The sequence below is a fragment of the Cavia porcellus genome, unplaced genomic scaffold (assembly GCF_034190915.1).
Source record: "Cavia porcellus strain 051 isolate PalLab524CR breed Dunkin Hartley unplaced genomic scaffold, mCavPor4.1 scaffold_4, whole genome shotgun sequence".
NCBI classification, from domain to species: Eukaryota; Metazoa; Chordata; class Mammalia; order Rodentia; family Caviidae; genus Cavia; species Cavia porcellus.
In genome coordinates, this window is record NW_026947487.1 from 11,274,794 (window position 1) to 11,288,062 (window position 13,269).

Sequence of the window (13,269 nt, forward strand, 5' to 3'; positions counted from 1 at the left end):
AAAAAGTTTAGTGAGGGAAAAATCATCTTTTGGGTTCCCTAAAAATGTTAATTTACTGACAGTATGAAATATAGTCTCATCACTGCAGGTACACTCAGAACCAGGTGTTGTGCTCAATATTGTCTTTAAATTTATGTGTTTCCTTTGCAGTAAAAGGATTTGAAGCAGCTGTACAGTCCACGTGGACAGAAAGTAAAAAGCTTTTAATTAGCAATAAGAGAGCTCTTAATTTCTTTTGGGATCTTGCAACTCTTTTTTCCCTATCATCCTTTCTGTTTTCTTTGCAATTTTATGAGATTCTTCTCAGTAGTTTCTACATGTCCCCCAAAGCACACATACACACATACACAAAAAAAAAAAAAATCAAAAGACTAATGTATTATGTTATGTCAGGGCATATTATGTATACTATTATTGAATAAATTTAGTAGCTTAATGTTTTATGGAAATTATATTCACAACCAAGGAAATTACTATCTTGAACATATTTTTTCTAATAATACAGAAACAACATATATCTTTTGAAAGTGAGTTTTTTTTCTCATGATATAAACTGTGTGTCTCTGTCCTTTTCTTATAGTTATAAATTTCAGTTATTAGTCAATGATCAAAGGTCATTAATCATGAAATTTGGTAATATGCTTGCTTGTACTATAAACACATGTAATTAAATATTTATGAAATTTAAAATAATTTTATTTTGCAAATTTACAGAATAAGCACCACAAAATGAGGGAAATTACTACAAGAGAGGAAGAAATCCACTCATGCAAAGTCAGCTACAGTACTAGGAAAAAGAAATATGCCTGCAAAGGACAGTCAGAAGCCTAGCCTCACTGAAAAACAAGAGTTGATACTTTGAAGACAATAAGATTCACTAAGATACCCATTCTGGTTTGACTATTGTCTTCTTTGGAAGTCCTGTAATATTTACAATGCCTAAGTTTTATTGGTCTTGTTCTCTACTGTTTTGTCCAACTTTATAATATCTAATAAGATAGACAATTCTTTTTAAGGAAACAAGGGACAACGTTGATAACCATTGTTGATAAACTTGTACTCTGTTCTACACCATGTGCTATGTCTATCCTTGGTATTGACTGACAGCTTTGTTTTGCCATATTTGACTGTATTCTCCCCCCCCCCCCCAAAGAAAGTAATAAGCACTAAGGAGTAATAAAATCCAAGATGTGTAAATTTTGTTGTAAAAAAGAGAGGGAAAAAAAAAAAAGAAAAAGAGCTCTAACGGATATAACAGCAAATGTGTTTGGGGGTGTTAAATAGCTGACTTTATCAATGTTTTTGGAACATTGAACACAGCTGTTTGCAGTCTCCCTGTTTGAATGTCCACCTTGTGTTCTTTGATACTGTGATTTGAGGAACTATTTTCAAGAAAATAGTGTGTAATCTACTAGCAGGTAATTTTTTACTGTTATGGTTTTTTGTTTTGTTTTGTTTTGTTTTGTTTTGTTTTGTAGTTCTGTATTGCGTGTACCCTTACGCCGCTTTGGTTTGTTTTGTGTTTTTCTCTTTTTCCTCTTAAATAAAAAAAAAAAAAAAAAAGAAAAACAAGAGTTGAAATATACTTTGAAATTCTATTGAAATGCACTTTAATTTCCAAGGCTTAGTATTAATAAAATTTTCCCAAAATAGTTCACTGACCTTGCACTTGATGTAGTGAAAAAATAAATAAAACGAAAATTATGATATATATTAGGACAAAAAACACAATGTATACTAGATTATAACCAGGCAGGGCTCAGGATACTAGCAAACATGGATTTTAAAACATGATTAAATTCTGACACTAAGTATCTATGAGTTTATGTAAAAATGAGGACACTGTCCCTATGTCACATTTTAGTTAATGGTTTTATATTTCTATGTGGATATGTACATAGATATGTATATATATCTATCCATATAATTTGGACCTTGTAAATTATTATCAGAAAATTGTATCCCACATCAGTGCAATAAATAGTGTTTATTCAATAACCTTTGACTCCTAATAATAAATGAATCTTCAAACTTCTCAGTAACTAGTAACTTTCCTCTACACATTCAGCCAAGGCCTGACGAGAGACCTACAGTCAGCAGTTGCACAAGTGGGACTGAGGTTTGCAGAAATGTTCTTTTGATTGTCTTGTACTACCCCTCTCCTAGAGGGAACACTGATGGTTTCTTCAGAATTAGAAAAAGATAAAGTAAGGTACAAATTTCTTGGTTATGTTAGGTGATACAATGTCCAGATGATTTCTTAAATGCCCCTGTCCAATCTTGTCATAAAAATTTAATCATAGTTTCTTTTGACAAGGATTGCCATGCTCTTGTTGACTATCAATTTAAGTGAATTCCTTTATAATGATTTCTGTGTGGTCACATTCCATAGCTTCTATTGTTTCTCCCATTTAAATGAAACACACCACTGTCCTTAATAGTGGAAAAGCATCTGGGATAACTGTCCACAGCTCTCTTGGTGCCTTGCTGTTAGGGGCAGCTTCCTGCCTTCTGACTCTTAGGTGAGAATGAAGCAGCACCTTTATACTTCCATGTGCAGGAGTATGTATATGGTTATAGTTCCACGCATACCTGGGAATAAAGTAAGATAAACTTTCCTCTCTTATGGCAACTCAATGCCTATAAACAACCTGTTAGAATCATCTAGCTTAGGAAAGAGAAAGGATGAGAAGAAATATATAGTTCTTTCACTGACAAAAAAGCTAGATGTTCTACATCTCCAAAGCTTTACCTTCCCTCATGCAGGTAGTGCAAGTGTGATAACATTTTATAGAAAAATGACAATTTTCATGTAGTTTTATGCCACAAGATTTATCTAGCACTGTTATTTAAAAATTGGTCATAGCTATTTTATCTTATTTTCAAGTTTAATTTCCAGAGAAATTTTGAAACAACAGGAAAAATATCCAGGTATATATTGGTACATAACTAAAAACTGAGAAAAGCTAAAACATTAAAGTAACTATATTGATTATACTCTATGGTATGTTAGTATCTCTAATCCTAATGAAATATCAATACATTTTAGGTATTTTAATAATGGATGAAAATATTCAGCATTCACCTTATACTATCATGTTATATGCCTTTATATAATAGAGTATAATGGAATGTAAATTTTAGAGATATTTAGTTTTAAATATTAAAAATAAGCAAACAACTAAAGACATCAAATAAATATGGTTTTGATTTTTAAAAATATTATTACAGGTTATTAATTATGCTGACATAATCTATTTGTTAAACAGATTTTCCTGATTGCTTGCTTTTCATTTAGAAGACTGAAAACTGTCATTCTTTTTTATTATTATATTGTTCTAATATACCAGATGATAAATATACAATACAATCTACATCTTAATGAGAACATTAATAAACAGTGTTTGAACATAAAATGTACTAATATATATTTTATACTTTTGTACATTTGGTAGCAAAAAGAAATCACAAACATTAATTCTGATTGTATACATTCAGAAATGAAGAATTGGAATAGAGAAAATGTAAATAGAATTTCATATCTAACAAATGGTAAATCTGACGTTATTTTTAAACATTGCACAACTCTTTGGTCCTCTAACAGTTACATTAAGCCCAAGGCTACCAAAATACATGATTCTGTAGAAATCCTTTTGTATTCCTACATATGCTTATTTATTATTGTGTAAGTGGATATTATTGACTCATCAGGTCAAAAACTCATAAGACATATTTTATCTCTATAAAGTAGAACAAAATGTTTCAGCTTTGTCCTAAAATAATGTCTAACATTTTCTTTGTAGTTCATCCATCTTTTCAAGTTTTTATAACTCTGAGTTACCACAGAGGGAAAAAAAAATCTTAGTAGAACAAAATGGCTCCATTAGTGTTTAACAGAAGTCCCTAAATGAAATGGAATAATATGTTGCTTTTTGTCAACACAAATGAATTTAGAAATTCAACGTTAATAGTTAAGCAATGTGTTTTATAAAATAGACTAACCTGGAAAAACCTTTAGTTTCAAAACAGACTTGAACTGATTCACTTTATAGCTGGCTATAACTATATTTTTAGTCAGCAATGAGTTATAATCAATTTAATGCTAAGGGTAAATATGAACTATTTTAGAGAAAACATGATGTTTTATAATCTTATAAAGTATAGCAAACTTTGTCTTCATTGTACAAATATATGAAGCACTTATTTCAAGAGAAATGTGAAAATATATTGAGAAAAAATATTGCAGAAATTAAGTTACATCATTAGTATATGCATTTGTATCTACAAATTGCCCCTAGAAATTTAGAACATTATATTTTAGAAAGGCTTTGAATATCTCATTTGAGCATTGCACCAACCAAGATGCTTAGACATAGCACAAATTTAAAAATAAATGTTTATTTTATGGAGTAAATCTCTACTAATAAAACATTATATATCTTAGTAATAAATACACTATCAGATAAAATGTGGCTAGAGAAGTGTAATTTGTATCTTTATTAATTGATTTTTTGAAAATTAAGAGGATTATGAATTTTTGAAATAATGAATTTTAGGAGAATATAGACAATTTTTAGGAGTTTCCAATAAAATTCCAAGAAACGACTTATTCAGAAATCTTCCTGTGTGGGTGAAATGTTCTGACAAAATTGACTCATTTTAAAATTTTTCTGTAAATTTTTATATTTGATACTAAAATTATGAAATCTTGTTAAATAATTGCAGTGTCCTTGTGGCTATGCATGCTATATTTCATCCTGTTTTACAAAATTTTTAAAAATTATTAAAAACTGAATTTTTAAAAATTCAGTTTACTAATAGAATAGGAAAGAACAATTAATTAGAATAGTAAGTCAGCATGTCATTTGCTCTAACATTCTATAAGAATTCATTGCTGAATTTTTATTGCTATGTTTTATTTATTTTACTGCTACATTTTTCTGCATCTGAAGAATCAATGCAGTGCACATTCTTGCACCTTCAGTAGAATGCAATATCTTAAAGAAGCCTGAAATATTTATAATGTAGTGTGACAAATACTGGAATAGAGGAAGTCACAGAGAGACAAATGAAGTGCAGTTTAGTCAGATCTGTTTCTCAGGGTAGGTAACACTATAATTTCCTTGAAAATCAAGTTTTTTTTCCCCCTGGGAAATGAACTGGGGAATCCAAAAGTATGGATTTGCATTAATTAAATAAGTATATATCATATGTTCTAATAGTGGAAGGAAAATGATGAATTTATAGGACGGGGTAACAGAGACAATTTACTTTACATTTGGTGTGTTAGTTTAATAACTTGCAAGGAAATGTCCCACAATCCTCCATATGAAAGCCTGAAATACTAAGAAGATGCTAATAAAGTCAGTTAGCATTTAATGTAATGTACAATTAATGTTTAAGAAGCAAAAATAAGATCGAGAGAATGGACTACCTTCCAATCTGACCCCCACATTCACCTCTAGTGTGGCATGAAGCAACAGGAAGAAGCAGTGTACTGAGAGAGGACTTATGTTGAGTCATTGTTTAAAGAGACGTTCAGACTTTCAGCATCAAAGTAAATAACTTTAAGTATTTTACTTAAGAGTCTGATTGATTTTAAAAAGCAACAGTTCTTAGCAGAAGCTAATGGCTCTCTGATTAATTCCTGATGCACCTAAGCCTCATCTTTTGAATTACAATATAAAATTCAGTATATCTTGAAATTTATTTAAATTATTGATCATTCTAAATTCAGCTATTATTAACAAAGATATTGAATGTTTTTGAAATTACTTTTTTGAAAACATTGGATATTTTATTTTGATCACCAGCGATCACTCTACCAGCTAAAAAATAAAAATAACAAGACTAGGGGAAACATAAATCTCAAATAAAATTATAGACACATTAGTTCAGAAAAAAAAATTATTTCTCTCTATCTCTCCCCCAATCCCCGTGTGTGTGTGTGTGTGTGTGTGTGTGTGTGTGTGTGTGTATGAGTGTGTGTGTTTGGTTTTGTAAAGGTTCAAAGGCAACTCCTGGAGCCAAATCCAAAAGACCACTGTCACAGAGTTTCTCCAGGGCAGAGTTTACATTCTTGGATCTTTTAAAGTGAACTGATATTCAAATACATAACTCTTGTTCACTTTTTCTATTTTCAAATAAATAACCGCCATAAATATGTACATAACTGTGACCTATCAAACATGTAGTTAATCACCCCTCTTTGTATACTTTATGTATAAATATAAGGTAAAAAGTGATTGACAGATATTTCTAAAGGATTGAATTCTCAGTGAATCTTTAATGCATTAATTCTAAGTCTGCATAGAATAATGAAAGTGTTTGTCCCTTCATTTCTGTATGTACATATGCTGAAAGATAGTTTTAGAGCAGTTTCAATGCTATAGCAATAAGAGCACCATTTTTTTCTTTCTCCACAATAGTCACCTTGACATTTCTATTAAAAGTTAGCAAATAACTTAGTTCTGCTAATATTCAAGAAATGTCTCAGCATGATATAAAAAGGTTTATGTTAAAGAACTTGCAGAGAAATATTTTACATATGAGGTGGCTATAGTGATCACAGTTCTGTACAGGAAAGAAATGTTCACAGCTTAAATATGTAGGTAGGGCTCTCACTCGTCCTTGATCTCTGTACTAGACTATTGATTTCATTAAGGATGCAATATAGCCCAGAGTCTTTAAGCAAACACATTTTCTCCCTAAAAATCAAATAGAGGAATAGGCAAAGAATTCTCTTTCATCTATAAATCATAAAGCCAATTTCAAGAAATTCAAACTTCTTGAAAAGAACTACTTGATTTCTTATGTAAAGAAACTTTTAAAAAAGCAATAAAAACTCAATTCTGACTTGCTTTAGTGATGAGAACTTTAATATTTTTAATATACATGTAGGATTACAAATGCAGCTGCTTTAATTGGAAACTAATAGTAACATGAACAAATAGTATAAGAAATTGGTAGTAAAGATAATCTCAGCTTAAATGCTCACTAATTGCATATTTTTCAGGAAAATATAATTTTACATGCTTTAACTATTTACACACAAACACACACATATGTATACATAATTTCCTTATGTCATTCATTTTTGTTGTCTTATTCTTGTCCAGGGAACATGTAACAAGAATTTTCTCCAAAACATAGAAACAAAACTATTAAATTTATATTTTATTGTTCTGTTAAAATTGAGAAAGAAGAAATCTATATCCAATGCTTACTTTCTCATGGTTTTAAACAATGACAGTGACAAGACTAGCTTAATATGTTCCTGACTATATCCTTTTTGAAGGTATTATGAATGCTTTACTTTAAAGTCTGTCATCATCATTCCTAACAGTAAAGAAGGAAAACTGATGATTTAACTTTTTATACTCTCTAATCATATAAAAGAGATCTAGTAAGAGAGGAAAAGATGGAAGTTCTTCAAAAGGGTTTTGTGAGATAATAGCAATGAGCATGATGATGATAATAATAATAATAATAATAATAATAATAATAATAATAATAGAGCATACATTTTTGTTAAGAGTATGTACTTTTCCTTGCTGAGATCTCAGACCTGAAGCAGATACTACAGCAACGATGCTCTATGTGCAATGGACAGTCAATATGGGAAAGAGATGAGCTAGTGGAAAAGCTGTTTCCCCTGTAGTGATTTTGGGCTTATACAGCATGTCCTCAAGCCTTTTATTCTTTTAACAAGTGAGACTTATATAAAGTTTAGATTTTTAACAATTCATAATTTATTAATGCTTCTATAGATTGTTTTCTGCCTACTAGGAATATAATTAATAATAAAAGATGAATTTATGTTTTCTATATACACAAGGCTGAAAATTCAATCTCCACAAGATTTCAATTAAGTCTTGTAGTGCTGAAGTAATCAAAGAATATAGAATTTTGCCCAAATAATATGATCCTTCCAGAGTTTGCTTTCTGTAATATGTGAAACATTCTGCCTTGTCAATTTTCAAGGTAAAATGTCTCTACCATGTTTACTGTGCTGATAATTTCTTGTAACCATTCACAAATCTTCACACATTCAAATTTGTGTGTGGTGAGGTCACCATTAAATGTAGTTATTCAGACATTGCTACCATGAAGAAAAAGCATTTAAAAAATAATTTAAATTACACTCAGTACCCTATTTTCAAGGATGGGACATAGACTTATTGGAAAAAATCAGCAGTAATATATCTAGGGCATGATAGTAGATTCCGTTGCATACTTACCTGTTATGGTGGATATAATCTATTATTTATGTGCATTCATATAGTGATATATATCACTGTACAATCATATTAATAAATAATTAATGAAGTAAAGGTTCATCTGATTTAAATAATTTAATTTGTCACATTACTTTAAGTGATTTTATCTCATGAATACTATGTAAAGCCTATTGGTTCTCCCCATGGAATATGAAGTATATAAAATAATGGTTTATTTATTTATAAATTTGACAAGATATATGTTTATGTTACTCTACAATGGATTTTGATTATTGGTAGAGGATTGATATTTGTGACTTTTCTATTCTCAATAATGTAATGAAATTTTAAAAATCTAGCCTCCTTTTATGTTTTATTTATTTATTAAACAGCATTTTTATATTTATTTCTGATATTCCATAATAATTTCATATAAAAAGTTTATGTGGAACAGCATTTTTATATAATTTGTGTGTAATATATATATATATATATATATATATATATATAGATATATAGATATACACATACTTGAATAAAACATCAACTATTTTCCTATTAGGAACTCTGTAATAAGAGAAAGTATATGACAAAAAAAACAGTGTTATTATATCCTATTTTTTCTTTAATTCTTGTATAACATTAAGGTAGGAAATTAGTCTGGAAAGTTTTTCTACAATTTTTGAATTTATATGACTTCAAATTCTCTGCTCTGACTAGATAGCCTTGTTAATTTGACCACAACGGCATAATGTGTGCAGTCTAAAGGACAATTCAGCTATAAAAAGTCCTATTTCAGAAATGCTAACTATCCCTGGCTTCTCATTTCTTGTAATTTAAACAAGTTGCTTGCAGACTTTCTTGTTACGACTGTCACATCTGCCATTATCTCTCCATACCTACGAAATGTCTACAGCAAGGTCTGCACATCCCAACTGCACTGGTAAGTGATCGTACAGACAGCGACCTCAAATTCAGGAAGAAACCAACTCTGAAAAGGATTGCTAAAAGGCCTTCTAAACAATAAGTTTAAAAATCACATTTATAATTTATTTTTGTAAAAAAATATATATAATAATGTTAGCATATAATTTTGCTACAGTAAAAGAAAAAAAGCAGAAATCAGAAGTAAAGCCTTCCAAATCCTAAACTTATATATTTCAGTTTTGCAATACATCAATTTTACTACACAAAGTATTTACATAAATATTTGCATAACCCATTCTATTGCCTTGATAACTTACTTTAAATATAAATCCACATTAATACTTTAAATGAAAATGAATCTTAATTGTTAAAACTATGCTTAGGAAAGAATGAAAAGTTCTCCTTAAGGTTTTTCAATACATGGTCACATGAATATTTCTGTCTATATTTGATAACCAGATGATTTATAAGCTCAATAATGAAAGACTAAGAAAAATATCTCTAAAATGGCATCAAAGAAGAACCAATTCTCAATAAAAATTCAGTCTGCTCACTGATGCTATAATATATTTATGTAGTTTGGGAAATTTAAAAAAATGAGGGAACTAGTATCGGTTAAGTCTGGTAGTGGAAGAAATAGGTCATAAATTCGTAGTGTTCAAATCTCAAGTTCACTACCGACAAGCTCTTCAGTCTTAAAAGATCTCGCTAGTACCAGAGTGTTTCACTGGAAAAATAGAGCTTATTATGTTTTTCCCGTGGCATTAAGGAATGCGTTATGGCATAGATTTCTCGTGAGCAAACAGCAAATAGATATTAAATGTTTATGCTATTTTTCTTTTTTCTCAAATCAGCCTTAATTCAGAATTTCATTTCAACTGAAAAGTCTTAAAGAGAATTAAAACTAATACTAGAAATTTCATTTGACTCAGTTATTCCTCATCCAGATACTTTTCTGAGAGAATTTTTGTCATTGTGTTAGTGTTTAGAGCATCATAGTGTTTACCCATGTTTAGAGCAGCACAATTCATAGTGGTAGTAGTATGTACAGTGGGGTACTACTCTGCTATAAAGAAGAATAAATGACATAATTGTGGAAAAAGGATGCACCTTGAGACAATTACATTATGTGAAATCAGACACCTAGCTTAAATATCACATAATTTTCTTAGATGAGAAATTAAAATTGTAAGTAAAGAACAAAATAAAGCTAGATAATAAGAATTAGGGAGGTAGATACTTTTCAAAGAGGAAGGAGATCCAGAGATGGAGGGAACGGGAGTGGGAAAGGAATGATAAAAAGAATTAAGAGGTGTAATATACGCTTACTGACTATCTATAAGGAATGTAAACATTATGTACTCTGAGCATATGCTAATAATAAACAAGATTACAGTTGTCTACAAACTACATGTTTTTGAAACTTTTCCTTGCCAAATTTTCTACCAAAGTAAACTTTGGCTGGGACATGCAGTGTCTCATCCTTGAATAAGCACATAGATGGTTGCCACTTAAATTATGTCCAGTGAAATTTGAGTGTTCTTAAGATTCCCAGATACAGTACATCCAAATAAATTTGAGTAGCCGATGAAATAAGTATTTTTTTTTTTAGAAAAAGCATGTGCCAAATACAGCAAAGTATAGAATTACTGACTATCTAAAATTCAAATTTCGCTTACATTTTATATTTTACTGCTCTGTTGGCCAACCCTATTGTGGTAGACTAAAATTGATAATTAAAACATTACTATGAAACTGTTCTAAACTTATTCTTAATTCAGTTATTCAAAAGTTTATTTGGTTTTGCAACACATTTTGAAGGTAATGTCTCTTAATACACTGATGGACACAATTGTGGAAAAGCAGTTTTAGTTTCATGCCTTAATTTTAATGAAACTAATTTAAAGAATATTTCCTTATAGAAGATATCACACGTCAGGCATCCAACCAGCCAGACTATACTTTCTCTCCTTAAGCACAAATGAATTTTACCAGACGTAGTGGTGCATGCCTGTAATCCCAGTAAGTGGGGGGCTGAGGCAGCAGAATCAATGTAAGTTCAAGGTCATCCTGGTCTCCATAGTGAATTAGGCAGGCAAGCCCTGTCTCAAAAAACAGAAAATAAAAAACAAAAGAAGAAATTAGTTCTTTCCTATTAGTTTCAACTTTAATGAACTAAGTACTCTGCAATAAGTTTTGCTTATTATAATTAACTTGCACATATTTCAAATGTCTATCACTTTTTATATACTGTTTTGTTCATTTTATATCATCTATTATTATGGAACTTATATATGTACTACTTATGAATATCTGTTGATTACTGGTTATATAACATCACTAATGATTAAGTATATGTTAAATTATAAAATTAGTCAACTCCTTATTCTGGTAAGTTTTTCTGAATTATATCTGTGAATGGTCTTTGTAGTTCATTTGAAGTTACTCCTGCTACTTGGCTCACATTTTTTATTATTGAGTTATAAATCTTCTTGTCATCTTCTAGACTTTGAATTGTTCCTTCCTGTTTCCTTATTATTTTTAAGAGATCTTTTCTTTCATGATCACATATCATCGATCTCTTTTCAAGTTTCAAAAGGCTAACTTTAGTTTCTGTCAAGGCATTTTGCCAGCTTTTAATGGAGTTTTTAGTTTCCTGCTAATCTCTTTGGATCTGTTTCATGTATTCTAGACTTTGTTTATATTCTTCATCAAATGTTTTTCTTCTTTTTCTGAGTTCCTTCATTCCTCTGTGTTCTCTTGGGAGGGACTTATCATTTCTTTAATTAATCTTTATATACCTTGCCTCACTTGGATCAGAAGTACAGATTTAAATTCATCTATGTGGTCACAAAGCTATTTCTTTATGTCCGCTGGTACTGTGTCTAATATGGTATGATTCCCGCACTGATTCTCTTCTGTATTTACCTCTCCTGTGCTTATTTTCCCAGGGTCAGGGGCTGGAGGTTTTATTTTTATTTCTATCTCTTGTCATGCTTCTGGTTTCTTTCAGGCAGGTGTGTCCTGGTGGTCTCTGGCCCTCTCAGTATTGCTTAGGGTCTTTCCAAAGAGTGCTGACTGGGGTTTTGCTGCCCTCCCCAATTTGCTATTATCTGAGGTACATGCAGGGATGTAGGGACGGCGCCAGCTAGCCTCTAGCCTCTGAGCCAGCTGACCCTCAGTTTCCTTCAGGGACTTATGCTGTACCTTGTAGACGTCACAGAGTTGTGATCTTTTTGGCTACTGAGTCCCAACCAGAGACTTAGCACAGCTGCAGCAGATTCCACCAGCCCTCTCTGCACCAGGGGCAGCTGGCTGACACGGCTATGGTGCCGGGATCTGCCCAACTCCAATATGTCTTTCAGCCGGCAACAGCCGCCACGGGACCCAATCCTCAGTACTCAACAGGAATCAGTGCAGTTTTCCATTTTGGCTCCAGTCTATGCTGCATCATGTCTTCCTGCCAAAGGCTCAGGACTCAACAATTCCTGTTATCAGTGGCCATGGCTTCAACTAGACCTTGAATCACCTGACTCCATTGCACTCCCAGCACAGAGCGGCCTGGTTTCAGTGAGCACATAGGGTTCCACCCCTCCACTCGCATTTTTCCTTCCTCCTCAGAGGTAGACTCTAGCTTGATGTGGTTTTTCCGTGTCTAGATCAGCCTCTTCCGGCCTTTTCAAAAAGCTGCCCAGTGCCTGGCTTTGGCACCCAGGTGCATGGTCCTCTCTGTGGACTCCTCAGGTGTGGCCAGATGGTTCCGGTTGCCCCACGGGGTCCCGGGACCCAATTTCCAGTGCTCGCCAAGAGCCAATAAAGTTCTCCATCTTGGGTCCACTTCACACTGTGCTTCATCTTCCCATCAAGGGCCTGGGACTCATAGACTCCCATTATCAGTAGCTGTGGCTTCAATTCAACTTTGGATCATCCCACTCTAGGGTACACCCAGCACAGTGCAGAACAGGTCTCAGTGAGCGTGTTGGGCTTCAGCCATCCACCCATGCTTTTCCTTCCTTTTCCTGTTTTTATTTTTCCCTTTGGTTTCCTCCTGGCTTAATAAGAATCATTTTCCAATTTCTGGCCCTCTCCATATTGTCAAATTCTAGCATCTGAGCTGTTTTCT

General features: G+C 32.0%; 1 pseudogene; it reads right to left on the reverse strand.

Annotated features, from left to right (window-relative positions):
* LOC100735592 (eukaryotic translation initiation factor 2 subunit 2-like) overlaps positions 1-13,037 on the reverse strand; it is a 30,513-nt pseudogene extending 17,476 nt beyond the window's left edge.
* Between the last annotated feature and the right edge of the window lie 232 nt (positions 13,038-13,269).